Source organism: Dama dama, chromosome 9 (assembly GCF_033118175.1).
Source record: "Dama dama isolate Ldn47 chromosome 9, ASM3311817v1, whole genome shotgun sequence".
NCBI classification, from domain to species: domain Eukaryota; kingdom Metazoa; phylum Chordata; class Mammalia; order Artiodactyla; family Cervidae; genus Dama; species Dama dama.
This window is the reverse complement of record NC_083689.1, coordinates 58,738,986-58,751,765: the sequence shown is the minus strand read 5'-3', so window position 1 is coordinate 58,751,765 and position 12,780 is coordinate 58,738,986.

The following is a 12,780-nucleotide window of genomic DNA, read 5'->3' as shown; positions in this document are numbered from 1 at the left end:
GATGCCAGAAAGAAAATTTCAATATACAGACTTTGCATAGGCAAATGACACTTAAGAAAAACCCTCTCAAGAGCTAATTATCTCAATAGAACTTGGTTTTGGTGCCATCAATGTATGACAAAACCCACTGGAAAAAAAAATAATAATAATAAAAATTAAAAAAAAAAATAAAAAAAAAAAAATAGTCAAACTGCAAGAAAAGATTCTATTCAATTTTCTAAATGATGGTTGTATTTCATGCCTGGTAATAAGCATAGGAGATGCACAGTTAAGAAGGGCATATTTGTCTTGTGGAAAAACTCTCCATGTAGTAGCTACATATTCATTCTGTTGCTGAAACTCAGCCTCTGTTTACTGGTGCTGAATTGAACCAAGGAGACAGAGTTGTGGATGCAGTAGAAAAGAATAGTTTTATTACTTTGCCAGGCAAAGGGGGCCACAGCAGGCTAATACCCCCAAAACTCTCTGTCCCCCCACCTGGAGGGGTAGTGGAGAGTCTTGAGGTAAAGAGCAGGCATGGTCAACTCATGGACATTCTTCTAATCGGCTGGTGGTGAGGTCAGTGGGAGTCAGTATCACCAACCTTCTTCTTCCAAGTGGTCTGGGGTCTATGTACTTGTGGGCAGCATACAGTTAACTTCTTCCACCTGATGGGGGTTTCAGGATCTGTCAAACAGCTCAAAGGACATGGCTCAGAATATTACCTGTAGTCCCTAAGAAAGAACTAAAGGTCCTTGACTGTTCAACGGCTAAAGTAGTATTATTTTGTCTTGCTTGACTTTTTTTTCTTTCTTTCTGTATTTTCTCACTTCTCTGATTAAATTTATTCTTTGGCTAAAGTTTTGCTACAGACAAAATGCAGGTGGAGGACATGAATGGGAGTCTATTCTGAGAAGGCTTCATAGGATCCTGCTCGGTTACAGTTCTACTTTTCGAAAGACCAGATACAGTAATGATAATTAAAATAAGCAAAACCTAGAGCCATTTATTGAGCATTTACTATATACTGATAGGGTGCTAAGATAATAAGAGTAGATTTAATCATGTCAACTTTATGATGGCCATAAAAATGAGTATTATTAACAGTGACAACTAATGTTATGAACTATTTACCACATACAAGGCAATATATTAAACACATTACATGGTTGTTTCACTTGATCTTCACAAGTAGGTACTGTAATTATTCCCAGTTTACAGAAGAGAAAACTAAAAGGTGGAGTGATTTACTCAAATCTCAAGGCTAGCTAAGATCCTAATTCAGGTGATCTAAAGCTCCAAAGTTTATGCGTTTGAGTACTACTCTATACTCTCTCCTGTGTTCTTACTGTTGGCAGATAAGTCAGCAGGCCTACAGAGGTTATATCTCTTTATCAAGATCCCACAGTTGATAAATGGCAGAACAGGGAATCAAACACAGGTTTCTCTAGTTTGTTATCTAGGGTGTCTAATGGATCAGGCATGGAATTTGTGAAAGACCACTATAAAAATGACATGCTGCTGAAGACTGAAGGTTGAGCAACACAACTATCTTCAGCTGCCTGACTTCTGTTCACATGAACTCTGAACTGTGAAGAACCCTGGAAATGTACGTTTCATCCCCTGTACTCCATCTTTGCTATCCCTATAATGATGCCAAAAGTTATGGGATGTTATTTTTATTTTATAATGGTAAAATACATCCCAGCACTTTTGATATTCTTTTTGTGCATATGTGTCTTTCTTCACTATATGTCTTTTCTAAAAACTAAATGTTGTGCTACATTTGCTATGAATCTTTTTTGTGTATGTGTTTCAACTCCCTAATAGTATATTAGGAATGTACTAATGGTATATTAGGGAATATACCAATAGTTTATTAGTATACCACTATACTAATGTATATTAGTATTAATGTTAAAAAAGACTGTTCCTTTTATTGAGGATACCAGATATTATTTCATGCCTATATGACTCATATACTTAATTTCTGCTATGTCTGATCCTCCTTACAAATCTGCAAGGTAAATATCATTATACCTATTTTAGAGATGAGAAAACTTAGGTTTAGAGAGATTAGACAACTTGTCTAACATGACACAGCCAATTAATTAAAAAAAGAATAGCTATTATTTATCAAGGATATGAAATAAAGTTCTAATCAAAGAGCATATAGTCCCAAGTTGGAATCTTATTCCAGGCTGTTGTTGCTACCTTTTCTCCTTGGAGTTAACAAGATATAATTATTAGGTTAGTGGTTGTCACTGAAGGAACACATAAAGAAGACTTTTTAATCATGAGTACAAGCATGTAGTCTCTGCTCTTTTTATATGAGAACACTGTGGAACATTTCATGGGACCCCACATTGTTTCCTTTGAAAGTATTGTCATGCTATCTTATTTCTTGGTAGAAACAGCAAGATAAGCTACTAGGATTGACCCAGGCAGGTAACATGCCTTATGCTAGTGTTACAGGATCAGTTAGGATAGAAGTTTTAGTATGTACTATAGGTGGTCAGAGTTTCAATTAACTTTGGACAGAAACAGAGTAATCAAGGAAGGCTGGGGGACATCTATTTCTGATTGCCCATTGTAACTTAAAAAAAAACCTCTCTCTTACTCTAAGAGATAAACTTTCCCAGTTTAAAGACTGAATGCATTTTGGTAGTGGAGACTGACTCAATTTCTAGGTCCAGAAGGTAAACCACTTATTTGGTTCTAGTGAACATGACCATCACAATTCTGTGGCTAGAATTCATTCTGGGTTGAATATTTGGACATAGTTGGAGCCTACCAATCATTAAATTACTGAGAAAAAGGCATACTTTTCCAGATGACACTTTTGGGCTACTGGGATGTAATCCTGATTTTCTGGTTGCAACATTTGTCATTTCTTGGAGAGAACTTGAGATTTGAGCCAACAAAGAGGACCACAGAATAGAGAGATACAGTGAGAATTCTGATTTCTTTTCTTTGAGCATAAGGATTCCACTGTTCCTAAGTGTGAGTACCCCATGGGTTTTTCCATTGTGTGAGCTAATACATTTTTGTCCCCTTCCCAAAAGCCAGTTTTAGTTGGGTTGATGTCTTTGCAACTGAATTATCCTCTGTAATCCAGCAAATAAGCTGGATTGTATACACATACATGTATACACACACATGTATATATATGTGTGTGTGCATGTGTGTGAAAATGTTCCAGTCTACTTTTTTTTTTTATGAATCAAGCTGCACCTGATTATTAAGAGGATCTGCAAGCCAGTTAGCATCTAGAAAAACACATCTCTCTTTTTCCTTTCCCCATCCAGACAGAAATAGAGGATTAAAATACAAAGTACACATATACACACATGCATATATATGTAAGTAAACCATCATACAGAGCTTCATGATGGTTCAGTTAATTCAAGCCATACATCATCACTGTGTTTAAATCTACCATCAGGAGTGTATCTCTTTTTAACGACACGAGAAAAGAAATTATTTCCAGTTGCATTTTTACAAATTGCTCTCAATTGTGACATTTATCTTCCATTCCAATCAAGTGTAATTTACCAGAAAGACTGCATAATGTTTCTGTATTTAAAATATGTGAGGTTTTTGTAATACCCTCCCATCCTTCCTAAAAATGTTTATATAACATTCTCCCAGCCCAAATTTCCCTATTTGGTAGGGATGGGATAGGCATGGTTTAAACAAGCTCATCCAGATATAAAGACTCCCTGAAACCTATATATCACAAAAATAAGATGACCAGCTGGTAAAAGTTTCATTGGTTCAGTTCACAGTGACTCAGTCAAAATAGCTTGAACGTTTGACACCCAGTTTGATTTAAAAAGTTATCTTGATAAAAATGGTGTGTTGGTTTAGGATGAGCCAATCAGTCTCGTGATTGAGATATAAGAGGGCAGTAACATGAGATTTGTTGCTCTGGTCCGATGGAACCTTGGGATTTGAATCCAGCAGTTGCCAAACCATGGTCTGTGGATATGTGGAAATCCACAATGAAGTTTTCGCCACGCTGTGGCAAAATAGAAAACAATACTGGAGAGTGAGTTGTTTTCTTCGTTTTTTTTTTTTAAGCTAAATTTTTTCCATTTAAAAGGAACATGCTTTAATTCAAGATTATGTTCTTCCAATACTTTGGTTTGAAATATTTTTCTTGGATAAAATAGTGGTGGTATTAAATGAGAGTTTTGAAAAAAATTAACTGGAAAAATTAAAAATTGGCATTCCCATGATTCTTGAATTTGTATTGGTTTGTCAACCAAGCACTGTTCTTGGCATTAATGATAATGTTAAGCACTAGCATTTATGAAATGCTATCAAATGCTCAGCACTGTGCTTCATGGTTTGTATATTTAGTTCTTACCTCAACACTACTGCAGAGATGCTATTATTATCTCCATGTTATAGATAAGGAAACTGAAGCCTATGGGGCTTAAGGAACTTGCCTAACATCACAAAGCACAGCCATAAAGTGAACTTTATGACCTTTTTCTTCATAACTTCAGCATATCTGCCATTTAGAATGTGAACGTACCAGATCAAGGATAATGATGTTCACATCTTTGGGGGCCAGCTTAGCAAGAAAAACCTGATAAAGAGAGTGAGTAAGTATCAAAATGAGGACAAAGGAGTATACTGATAAATCTCCTGTTCTGGAAAGTTTTCAGATCTGACAGTGCATAGACTGATGAAATCAGAAAGGGCTGAAGAAACTGAGAAATCCTTTTTCATATTATTGGTTTAAAAAAAAAATTGTTGCCTGGTAACTATTGTGGTTAATTTGAATAGCAGAGTCCCATGTACTTTTTACTCTGCCACAGTGCTGCAGTGTTTTTATTCTGGAAAAGATGGAAACAAGGCCATTTCTGCTTGCATCTTCCCTCATCGTTCAGAAAAATTACTTTTGGATGTATTTCCTACATTGTAGGAGATTTCTAGATCTCTTATTTTCCCTCCCACTCTAGGCCAAATATCTCAGAAAAGAAAGAGCCTAAAGCATCACAGAAGACATATTTTCCCCTACTATTGATGAATAAGACAGTGTTGCTTTAGGCATGACTAAAATAAGTAGAATATAGTGCAAAGGTAGTGGGCTGAATCCAAGGTTGCCCTCATGACTCCACGTCCTAGTGGTCCCACCTATGCGAGGGCCCCTTCCCATGAGTGAGGATGGTACTTATGACTTGTTTCTGGTCAATCTAATATGGCAAGGGTGATGGGATATAATTTTTGTGATTATGTTACATTGGACCATAATGCTTGCCTTCTAGCACTCTCTTGCCCCTTCTGGCTTTTAAGAAGCAAACTGCCATATTGTGAGTAGCTGGTGGAGAGGACCACGGGCTGAGGATGGCCTGAAGGTGGCCTCTGGTCAGCAACCAGCAGGGCATGGAGGCCCTCATCCCCACAGCCTGCAGAGAAAGGAATTTTTCCAATGAATAAATAAACTTGGACATAGATCCTTGCACATTGATGCGATTCCATCCCGGACCAACACTTTGACTGCAGCTTTACAGAGGGCCCAGCTGTGCTTGGTCTCTTGAACCCCAGAAACTATAAGACAATAAACAAGCATTGTTTTAAGCTGCTAACTGGTAGTAATGCTGCAATAGGTAATTAATACATCATGTTTGTGGCTTGAGAGGATTAGATGATGCTGGTGAGATCCCCTGAGAAGGAATATCCAAGAGAGGTCAGAGTCTAGGGATGTGGAAAACAAGGCTAATTTGGAAATGCAGAGTTTGACGTGGCTAAGGACATTCATGTGATTAATAGATAGATATATGGTTCTGAGGCTTGTCAGAGAAGACTGTAATGGAAATAGACTTCTATGAAGGCTTTAATGAAAAGGGAGTTGTTAGTTCTTGCAGGTTAGATTCTCAGAGGGAAATTCATGTACAAGAACATTATTAGGAGTATTCTGACATCAGCCCCAATGTGAAATGAGGAGACCATGTGTGTGATGCATACTCAGTGTAGGTGTCTCCTGACCCCCTGGTGAGCTGCAGTGGCCCAGTGAGGAGAGCAAGCCTTTACCTCCCTCCATTGCTGGTTGTTGGGTATAGACCCTGAGAAGGTGCAATGTTGAGTGAAGTAGCACACTTCAGCTGAGGGATATTCCTGGAGAGGGCTGAGAGCTAGCAGCACTCCTGGCAGCTGGAGGATAAACCATTCAGTAGTGCAGGGAACCTAGACAACTATGACAATGTCCACTGGATTGTGAGTTGGGGCTATAGTAAGGCTGTGCGTCTCCTCAGGACATTGGAAGACTGGGAGGGGAAAAGGCACAAGCACAAAGATGAAAACTTGGCAAACCCCAAGGAGACCCAGAAGAGAAGAGTGGGAAGATACTGTTTACTAGTTAAATGAATGCTGTTTGAGTTTTGTGTAAGGTGTATGCTATTCCAAGGTGTGGGAGATTGAATGACAAGGCATCAAGTACAAGGTGCAAAATCTATTCACAAAACATATTGATATTAGATCTGATACAGCAGATTCTAAAAGACAAGGTTATTCTCTTTGTTTCCACACTGTTATTCATTTATATATATATATTGGGCTTTCTTGGTGGCTCAGTGCTAAGTTGCTTCAGTCATGTCCAACTCTTTGCGACCCTGTGGACTGTAGCCCACCAGGCTCCTCTGTCCAAGAGATTCTCTAGGCAAGAATACTGGAGTGGGTTGCCATGCCCTCCTCCAGGGGATCTCCCCAACCAAGGGGTTGAAACCACATCTCTTTACATCTCCTACATTGGCAGGCAAGTTCTTTACCACTAGCGCCACCTGGGAAGCCTTATATATATTATATAACTTCCTAGGTGGCTTCCTTGGTGACTCAGTGATGAAGAATCCACATGCCAATGCAGGAGACCCTTGTTCGATCTCTGATTGGAAAGATCCCCTGGAGTAGGAAATGGAAACCCACTCCAGTATTCTTGCCTGGGAAATGCCATGGACAGAGGAGCCAGGTGGACTAGAGTCCATGGGGTCTCAAAAGAGTAAGACATGACTTAGTGACTAAGCAACAAAATTATATAATATATATATTACACATGACATATAATGTTGTAGGTATATAATGTGTTGCTGATTATACATATAATATATGTAATCTAATTTTTTAAAATGACAGTGAAATCTTTACTGTTTCTCACCACTGAATAAAGTATACCAAACAGTTAGTAAGTGTCAGACACTAGGCTGCTCCTGGGGCACAAGAGTGACCCTACAGTCTGGTGAGAGTCACATCCAGGAAAGAGGTAACATTGTGCCCTATGGCAAGTACCAGGGTTGGGGCAGCACAGAGAAGGTGCCCTCAGTCCAGAGTCATTCAGGGATTCATCCTATTCTGCTCACCATCCATGCAGATGAGTCAACCAGGTAAGGTGTGGCTTCTAAGTCAGGAGGACCTGGACTTCACTTTTCACTGGCTTTTACCATTGTGTAGACTCAAGTGAATTATCTAACTTATATTAACTTCAATTCCTGCATTGTAAAATGGAGAAATAGCCATTATCCCGCAGAGCTGCTTTAAGGATTGTTTCTGATTCATTAATTCAACAAATATTTATTAAATACTCACAGCATGCCAACCTTGCATTATCTTTTCCATGAAAGTTTTATTGCATCTTCAAAACATGAAATATACCATACTGCCAAATATAAACATTTACTATTGCAGAAAAAATTTCATGACCATGTCACAGTCATTAAACAATTAAATGAATCAATAATTCTTTGTAAACAAGTGAAAGTAAGAAATTGAGCTGACATTTTTTAGGAGTTAGGAATTTGGTTACTTGCCATTATCTTACAGAAAGGGCAGGAAAATTAACATGAGGGATAGCATTTTACACAATAAATCTTGTTGGATTTCATGCTTTTAGAGTATCAATATTTGAATGATTCTCCCCTGAACCCCTTCTGTCATTCAGAGACACTTGCTGTCCATCATAGGCTTTCTCAAAACAAAGATGAACACTTTTCTATGTCTGTGAGTTGTTTCTATTTTGTATATAGATTCATTTGCATATTTTTTAGATTCCATGTGTAAGTGTTATCATAAAATATTTGTCTGTCTCTGGCTGACTTACTTCCCTTAGTATGATAATCTCTAGGTCCATCCAGGTTGCTACAAATGGCAATACTTAATTTTTAATGGTGGAGTGATATTCCATTGTATATATGTAGCACATCTTGCTTATCAATTCCTCTGGCAGTGGACATTCAGGTTGCTTCCATGTCTTGGCTATTGTAAATAGTGCTGTGAACATTGGGGTGCATGTATCTTTTTGAATTACAGTTTTCATCTTTTCTGGATATGTGTCAGGAGTGGGATTGTTGGATCACATGGTAGCTCTATTTTTTTTTTGTTTTTTAAGGAACCTCTGTACTGTTTTCCATCGTGACTGTACATATTTACATTTCCACCAACAGTGTAGGAGGGTTCAGTTACCAGAGGGGAAGGGAAAGAGGGGAGAGGTAAATTAGGAGTATGGGATTAATAGATATAAACTACTATACATACAATAGATAAGCAATGAAGATTTACTGTATAATACAGGGAACTATATTCAATATCTTATAATACCCTATAAGGGAAAATAATCCAAATATATATATATATATATATATATATATATATATATATATATATATATGAATCATTTTGCTGTATACCTGAAATTAACATAATATTGTAAATCAAATATGTTTCAATTAACAAATGTGAACACTTTGACCACGTGGAATATCAACAAAGACCCCAAACTTGGCTGGAAAAAGAAATTTTAAACTGCTAAGAAGAGAGAGAGGCAACATAGGTGAAATATTCTAATGGAATGATATGCACGAAAGATATTTAATCTCCAAGACCACAGCAGTACTTTTAATCAAAGTACATTTGTCATCAGTGTGCATCCATCAGTTTCTTTAAAGTTTGTTGAAAAGCAGATTGTATCATGATCAAATATGTTGTTGAAAAGTTAAAGAGAAATGAATCAATAAATGCTTGCTGAATTGATCATTAAGAAACAGTTCTGCTTTTTACCTTTATCCTTCTTTCAAGTGGCATCTTTGTGCTCAGTAGATTTTTATATTCTGTTGTTCTTCCTAATGACAAAAGTTAGCTGAATAATTATCATGTGCCAGGAACTGCTAGAAGTACTTTATGTGTATTTATTCATTTAACTTGACTTATGAGGTGTGTACTATGACTAGTCAAAATGTGTAGTTGAGGAACCTTGGACAGAGAGTTTAATTCGCTGAAAGTCACAATGTTGGAACTTAGTGGAGTCAAGATTTAACCTACCTAGTATTCTGGCCCAGGGCTATAGTTCTTTTTTCTTAAAATTAATTAATCAGTTTATTTTTGGCTACCCTGGGTCTTCATGGCTGCAAGTAGGCTTTCTCTAGTTGGAGCAAGCATGGCTACTCTGCAGCTGTGGTGCATGGGTTTCTCGTTGCAGTGGCTTCTCTCGTTGCGGAGCGTGGGATCTAGCTGCACAGGCTTCAGTAGTTGCGGCACAAGGGCTTTGTTGTCCCACAGCACATGGGATCTTCCAGAACCAGGGGACTGAACCCATGTCCCCTGGTTTGGATGACATCTCTGACTCAATGGACATGAGTTTGAGCAAACTCTGAGAAACAGTGAAGGACAGGAAGCCTGGCGTGCTCCAGTCCATGGGGTTTTCTAAAAGTCAGACACAACTTAGTGACTGAGCAAAAACCCCTACACTGACAAGCGGATGCTTAACCACTGGACCACCAGGGAAGCCCCCAGGGCTCTAGTTCTTCAACATTGCACTACATAGCCTCTCAAAATTGTGAGACAGTGTCTGCTGACTGACCTCTTAACACACTAGTATAACATATGCCACTCTGCACACCTTTCACGTCACCATACAATCACACTTTCATTTTCCCCAAATGGTCTCTTGCCCACTTACAGCTCCAGACTCATTGCATGCTACTCTCTAGTTTCCTGTCTTAGTCCTGCTGACTTCACTCAGCCCCTCTATCATAGGGCAATCTCTTCAGCCTGCCCTCAGGAAACATGTTGTTTCCTCATTCTCAGATCAGTCGTGCCCCCTTCTTTGTCTGGCTCATGCCCACATCCTCTTTCTTTGCATTGTGTTGCACAGGCATGCTCAATGACTAAATTATTTATTTGCCTATAATCCCATATTAGATGCCTATCTTCTCCACTAGCCCCCTGTCCATGAGGACAGGGCCATATCTTCCTGTATCCTACTGACTTGAATAGCATCCTCCACAGAGGGAGAGATTGATTAGTATTTTGTGGCTTATTGCCTAAAAAGTTCCCCCTAAATAGTGCGAATTTGTGTGCTGAAATTCTATACCCCAGCACCTCAGAATTAACTTTATTTGGAAATAGGGCCTTTAAATAGGTATTAAGCACAATAATGGGAAATTAATGGGGAGACAGTGGAAACAGTGTCAGACTTTATTTTGTTGGGCTCCAAAATCACTGCAGAAGGTGACTGCAGCCAGGAAATTAAAAGACACTTACTCGTTGGAAGGAAAGTTATGACCATCCTAGATAGCATATTAAAAAGCAGAGACATTACTTTGCTAACAAAGGTCCATCTGGTCAAGGCTATGGTTTTTCCAGTGGTCATGTATGGATGTGAGAGTTGGACTGTGAAGAAAGCTGAGTGCCGAAAAATTAATGCTTTTGAACTGTGGTGTTGGAGAAGACTCTTGAGAGTCCCTTGGACTGCAAGGAGATCCAACCAGTCCATCCTAAATGAGATCAGTCCTGGGTGTTCATTGGAAGGACTGATGCTGAAGCTGAAACTCCAGTATTGGCCACCTGATGCGAAGAGTTGACTCATTGGAAAAGACCCTGATGCTGGGAGGGATTGGGGGCAGGAGGAGAAGGGGGCGACAGAGAACGAGATGGCTGGATGGCATCACCAACTCAATGGACATGAGTTTGAATAAACTCCAGGAGTTGGTGATGGACAGGGAGGCCTGGCGTGCTGTGATTCATGGGGTCGCAAAGAGTTGGACACAACTGAGTGACTGAACTGAACTGAACTGACTGAAGGACAATAAGGTCATATGTGATCCTATAGAATTGATGTCCCTGTGAGACAAGATTAGGACACACACACAAACACAGATGGATGGGCAACTAATTGAGCATACAACTAAAAGGCAGTCATCTCAAAGCTAAGGAGAGAGGCCTCTGAAAAACTAAATCTGTTGACATTTTGACCTCAGACTTCTAGCCTACAGAACTGTGGGAAAATGCATTTCTTTTGTTTAAGTCAACCAGTCCATGGTATTTTGTTATGGCAACCCCAGCAACTAATACACTGGGTAATTGACTGACACTCTCTGTGTCAGGCTGGCCTTCTTCAACTCTGATTTCCACTGCTTTCCATGTGTCAAGCTAAGACTTTCTCTTTACTGTATTCTGTGTACCATATTCTGTCATCTTTTTCTCTCTTCTTAACTCAGAGTAATTGATAGACCAGAATATATATGCAAATGCTCTTCATTGTCTTTACTAGTGTTATTTATTACTTTGAGCAGCCTGATTAAAATGATGCAAGCTTCGTGCCAAGGTGCCCACTTTTTCACCTCTAAGTCTATGTCTATCTCCTTCCAATACTTGGTGTGAAAGCTGTTGATGAGCAAATGAGAGAACTTCTCCCAGCTGTCGTGGGGTCTATAAATTCAAGTGAGCTCATTATTTTCTTTTCTGATGCATAATGTCACTCTAGAAAATTATCATTTAATCAGCAGTAATGACTCTCATATTTCTGCAGCACTGCTTGTTAATCTCTCTACCTAGTATAAAGAGAGAGTATTTAGCAATGCAAATAACATTTCAGTTTAGAAACAGAGTTGTGGAGAAGAATGTGATCTTACCCCATTCTACTACTGTTATACCTATAGTCTTTGATATTCACAGAAGCAAACAATAATCCCACTTTTCCTGATGTGCTAAGGAAGACTTTCCCTGAATGGTGGTCAAAAATAGGAAGTGATTCATCTGAATTTGCTAATCTTATAAAATACTCAAATGCTTGTGTCCCTTGGTCTATTTCAAGTGTTATACATTCATGAAAAGCCTCTGGATGCCCCATCCTCCCAGCCTCATTGTGCACCACCATCTCACCATCTCACTCACTCACTGTCTCTGTTGCTCTAGTCTTCTTCTAGTCCTTTCAACCTCAGTGCCTTTGTGTATGCTGTTGTTTCTGCCAGTGACAGCTTTTCCATGTTCTTATCCTGACAATCTTAGCTTTTAGGACTCATTTGAGTGTCACCTTTTAGAGGAAGCCCTCCCTGAATTCTCCAGGACACAGTGGATTCCATGATAGTTCCCAACATATGCACAGTACTTTTCTTCAGAGTACTACTCATGATGACATTAACCACTAATGCTTATAACCAACAACTCATTAGCTCCTTCCCTAATATTTGGACTGATGCTGATGCTGAAACTCCAATACTTTGGCCACCTGATGTGAAGAACTGACTCATTAGAAAAGATCCTGATGCTGGGAAAGACTGAAGGTGGGAGGAGAAGGGGACGACAGAGGATGAGATGGTTGGATGGTATCACCGACTCAATGGACATGAGTTTGAATTAGCTCCAGGAGTCGATGATGGACAAGGAAGCCTGGCATGCTGCAGTCTATGCAGTTGCAGAGTCGGACATGACTGAGTGACTGAAATGAACTGAATATTTGGAAGGGTAAAACATAGGCCATTTCTTTCTGATTATCAATCACACACATGTATCTAGAATGGCTTT